Below are 5,903 nucleotides of genomic sequence, written 5' to 3'. Positions count from 1 at the left end.
AAAAATGTAATTATACATCCCGGCCGAACTGATACTGAATTCATAAAATCGTACCAAAATGCATCGAAAAAAATATTTTGTAAAATTATTAATGAATGTTTGTTAATTCCTATGGGGAAGTTACAAAATGCCCCTAAATCGTAATCCCACAAACAAGTTCGTAAAAGTTTGTACTTTTTTCAAAAAGATTGTTCGTAACCTTCGTAACATAATTACTTGACAAGCATTTTTTGTACTTTTACAAACATTTATTCGTAGTTTACTCTTCATTTTAGTTTAGGGGAAACTGGGGCACCACCAAACAGGGGTTCCACCAAACACTGCGATTTTTTAAATAGGTATAAGATTTTAGAGAATGAGACTTATATGAAATCATAGATACTATAGGGATGCTTGTCCAGCGAAAGAATGATCCACATAGTTCAAGTAGTTTAGAAATGAGAATCTTTTTTCGTAAAATTGTGAGATTTTGATAATTTTAGTCATTTATATATCTACCTGGAAAATGAAAATAAAACAAGTTAAGTTAAATTTCACTACACCAGTACTTTCTTGCATATTTTGGGATAATATTTATGTATCTATTAAAGAAATTAATGTTCACATTTTTTTAAAAGAATATAAAATCCATCATAAAACAGAGTTTGGGGCACCAACAAAAAGCCAAATTTCTCTCAATTGCAGATGTCGCGAGCGTAGCTTGAATGGCAAAATTTTTCCTCTTATCTTTCTTACTTTTCATCTCCCTCTTTGTTCGATTTCTGAAATTTATATCCATTCACGGGATTTTCATTCAAGACTCAGGAAAAATATAGTTTCAAGAACCCAATTTTGCATTAAATGATTCTTAATGATTCTTAAATGATTTTAATCAAAGATTGACGAATGATTTCTCGATTTTATTACAAATAATCACAAGAGCGCGCAAAATTTGAACTTTAGGTAAAATGTTTGCCACGATTTTAGTGGCGCTGCTTTCCAGTCAGAAGTCGAATGTTGTCAAAATTATGGAAAATCCATTGAAAAATATGTTCGATGTGCAGTGCTTTAGTTTTTTTGCTATTTTAGTCACTCATTCTAAATTTTGCAGTGCGTTTTTGAGAATTATTTACATTTTCAATACCTTCTTTATAATTAAGAGTTGTGGTGAATGCCCAAAATAACTCCAATGGGTGAGAAAATCAGGTGTTTTTTGGTGCCCCAGAAAGTGTTTATTGGTACCCCGGGTGGTTGGAAAAGAGCGAAAAATGCATGGTGACACAATTTTCATTTTTACGATAAATAGAAGTGCTTCACATCATCCTTGTATACATTAATATGCAGCCTATACCTAAGACTATAACATGGGGTAAGCAACATTTTTCTAAAATTCACAGTTTTCCTAGGAGATTCAGTCAAAATCGCATCTTTCAAAAGTGTTTGGTGGTACCCCAGTTTCCCCTACTCTTCGGCATTTTTATATATGTTTTTCAAGTGCTTAGGATCGCTAAAATAATTTTAATACAGTAGAATCTTCTAAATTCGAACGCTCGGGCGGTATTTTTGACATTTCTCACCTCCCATATTCGAACGATTTTTTTTTAAACTAACGAAAGTTATGTCAGATTAATTGTACTTTGAATCAAATTCCCGTATTTTCTCACGAGTCTTAGTGGTGGTAACATATACTTTTTCATTTTATACGATCAAAATGTATGTAAACATTCAAGAAAAAGCACATAAATATGATTTTCATTCATCCAGAATATGATTTTTTTAACATAACCCCACATAGTACGGAATTGAAATGAGAATCCCATATAAAAAGGGTTGGGGATGTCCGTTGGTTGCAAAGAATGATGATAGCGCCACCAACTTTCTTCTTCTTCTTCGAAAATATTTTTGCGGCCCGAGCGCCATCTCTAAAAATTTTAGAGAACTTTCACGACGTAGCCACCGCCATTTGCGTTTTATGGTTACATTTGATATTAGTGAAAAAGTGAATAAAAATACAATTAAAATCATTTTTGAATATTCAATGGGAGTGAAATTTGTTGTGGAGAGCTGTCGCCTGGACCAGACGAGACAATGTGGGGTTTCCTCCTACTGACAAGCATAAATTTTTCGAGAAAAAAACAGTATAATCGAATGACTTTGTTTTCCACTTCAATGCAATTTTTATAATTTTAGTTTTCCTCTGGGCCCCATGGTACACCAAGATTAGATTCATCACATCCAGGAAGGAAGTGGACAACATCTAGACGAGATTTCAGCGAGAATCTACGGAAAACATTTTAAACAAGAGAATTTTCTTCCCGAAGGCGTCAGGAAGTTCCTGAAAAACACGGCCATTCCCGGATCTTTCCTGACAACCAATCCCACAATCCATAGTCGCTAAGCAAGAAACCGTGAGTATTACTATTTAAATTCCCATATTTAATAATCTAGAGTTATACCTAAATTCTCTTAAGAAATTGTCCCAAAGTGCTTTCCGGAACCTGACAGGGAATGCATTGTTCGTTTTTCTTCGACAAAATTTTAAATTTATCGTGAATCGTGAGGGAAATTGTTCTTCAGCTGCAGTGGAATTTTCGAAGAGAATCTATCCAGACATGGCAACGCAAGTGGAGCCTTTAATCCGATAGTTTTATCAAAAACTTAAATTGTCTTCAGAGTTTTCGATACTCTTTTTGTCCTCCTCAGTGGTCAAGTGATGTCAAAGATGGTTTCATTAAATGGAGAATCTTACAATCCTAGCGGGGGGTTCCAGGATTCTTATGCAAAGATCTCGAAGATACAGCACCAGTCAATCTCCAATCATTCCGAAACAACTGAAGTTTGGAGAATCAAATCAAAGGAGAAAATCAAAATTGTTCTCCAAATTTCAGTCTCCTCATAACTGGAAATTGACTAGTACTGTCTCCAAGATCTTTGTGTGAGCATCCTGGTATCCCCGGCGAGATTGTAAGATTCTCCACGCACTCGAACATTGAGGAAGACATGGAGCGTGTTTAAAACTCTCGAGAAGAGTTGAGTTTTTGATCGCTATCGATTTGACTTCACAAATTGTGTTACCGTGTCCGGACGGAGCTTCCCTCCGAAAATTCTACTTTAACTAAAATGGAATATGTGGTCTGAAAATTGTTTTATCTTTGAAGATTTTAGTTCTTGTGCAAGACTACCATTTATCTTTCTCTAAAATATTTTTTATATGGAATTAGTTTGTTGCCCAGTGTGCCAGTATCGTGGTTCAATAAATTCACATTTCACATTTCACATTTCACATTTGTAATATAAAATAATTCATTCATGGTTTAATTTTTATTAAAATTTAATTAAAAAGAAAAAATGGTCACCTGAAAAGTTGTCAAAATGCAGTTAGAACAGACTGATCTAGCGGATCTAGCAAACGATTTATGTAAAAAATGTAAAAAATACAAAGTCACCCGCAACGAAGGTATGATAAATATTATATATATGATAAATATAATATTAGATAAATATTATATACGAATAGGGAAAGTAGGCCTACTATAGTAGGGATAGTAGGGCGATTTTAGGCCTACCCTCCATATAAAACACTGTGTCGTTTTACTAGTGGAAGAGACTTTTTGGCAGCATTAGTATTGGGGTGACTGCCGTGTACGTGTGAATCACAAATATTAATTTTTTCACCTGATGAGGCAATTTTCTTACAAGAAATTTAATTCTCAAGCTTTTTTTGGCTACTTTTATGCCTCTTTTCGTATAAATCTATGCAAAATAGTAAAAAAATTGCACATTTATTTTCGATGTTATTGTGGCAGTGGGACATATCAGAGACACTGTATAATGAGTGGAACTTATCTCGGGCAATTACAGGGTACGAATATCATATATTTTTAAATGAAAAATATAATACAAATTGGACTCCGATTTTTGTCAGAGTAGTATCATGGAAATATGTTATAGCTCCGATTTTGTTCCGGCCGGGACAGTAGACTCTCTCAAATTCTGGCATTTGGGACCAAAATGTCACCCGAATTACAGAGAAATTCGGGTGACAAAGTTTTTCAAATGCAACGATTTTTTATTTATCTGCATACACATATTGAGTTTACATAGTCTAGTCATATTTGTGGTAAATTTCATGAAAACCCCTTAATAATGCAAAAACACATCAGAATTAAGACAAACCATGGCAAATTTGAACATATTTGCTTCATTTAACAAGAATAATCAAGCTTGAAAAATGTCAACAAACTTTTTTTTTAAATTTACACTCGACTCTTCGTTATCCGGCTGACTGAGGGACAAAAATGACATTTAGGTTTTTTTTAATGATCAACGATTTTTATATTTTGTGCTGTATGAATTTAATTTCTGTCTGACAAAGAACAAGAGAATTTTCTTCATGGTGTGCTTATGTTTCATTTTTTATCACAATTATGTAATTAAAAATTTCGATACAATGATAATAATACTTTAATTCACACTGGAGAAACTTCATGTTTAATAAAAATAATTTTTAATATATCAACCGACAGGGTCTGGCAGCTGTCACCCGGACAACGAAGAGCTGAGTGTAACTGGTGCCCGAATTAAAAGTAGCCCCGAGTAGCCCGATCTTCTTCTTCTTCTTTATTTTAATTTGTACGGCTGTCGGATTCAAAAAGATCCATATAGCCGAACGGTTACAAAACTACAAAATTTCATGTTTTCTTTTGTTTCATCTTGTTTGCTTATTTTCTAACAATTTTTATGTTTCTTTCATTTTATTGGTTTTACCGTAAATGCGTATTAAAGTTCGCACAGTTCTTTTTCTACAATGAAATTACAGATTTATATAAATAAGTCGAAAAATAATTTCAATAAATTCTTATAATTTATGATTGTGTTCTAATTTGAATTGTTGAAAAGTTAATTTTTTTAAATATTTTCTAATGATATGCCTTTTATCTTTGTTTTAAATCTTAGTGTGTTTTTTATTGTTAACGGTTTCATTGTAAATGCGTATTAAAGCTCGCACAATTCTCTTTCTGCTCTGAAATTACAGACCTATATAAATAAGTCGCAAAATAATTTCAATAAATTCTTGTTCTTAGTTCTCATTATTTTCAATTTTGTTCTTGTTTGTAGTTTCAGTTTTATTTTAAGATTTAGATCATTTTTACTTTGAATATGTTTTAATTATTTTTCTTATGATTTTTTTTTTTAATTTGACTATTTTTTTTTAATTTTTCGTTGTCTTTTGTGTTTAAATTGTGTGTGTAGATTTCAAAATCCCCATTTGTGCTTTTGAAAATTAATTTGGCTGACTTTTACGTTTTTTGGCCATCTGTTGTCTGAAACTCTTAACACCAATTATCTTTTCTAGCTGTGTAGAAGAGTGGGTGATGTTGACCGCCATCTTGAAGCGCGTGTTTCTTTGGCACATGTCTAAGGAAACCACGTTGTCTTCATCCATCGCCATATTAGTCATCTTGAAGTTTTATTTACTGATTTGGGTTGTATCGTCTGTTATTAAATTGTTGATTTCTTCATTTTGTTGATTTTTTGATTGTTGATACTAATTTTGCACCAAATCCTTTTTTTTTTCTTAGGCTTCTTTTTCATCTTCAACATGGCAAATAACATTTGACAATTCACTTCTGAATACTCAACAGCTTACTTAATTTTGATTATCAGTATTAAAAAGCACTTTTAATGAATGTTTTCACTGAATTGAAATATTTTATTCACTGTTTTCTGTTATTTTTTTCAGCGGTAAATCTATGACGTCTGTTCTCTTCGAAGGTTCAATGTTGACTTCTAGCCCGATCTTAAAAGAGCCGAATTAGCGAGAGTCTACTGTACTAATTTCGTACTAAGTATTAATACACACTGTGTTTGTACATAGTATGGCGACCGGGGAGTTTTTGCTAAAAATCGCATTCTTTGTGCCG

Source organism: Phlebotomus papatasi, chromosome 3 (genome assembly GCF_024763615.1).
Source record: "Phlebotomus papatasi isolate M1 chromosome 3, Ppap_2.1, whole genome shotgun sequence".
Classification (NCBI taxonomy): Eukaryota; Metazoa; Arthropoda; class Insecta; order Diptera; family Psychodidae; genus Phlebotomus; species Phlebotomus papatasi.
Note: the sequence above shows the minus strand (reverse complement) of the source record.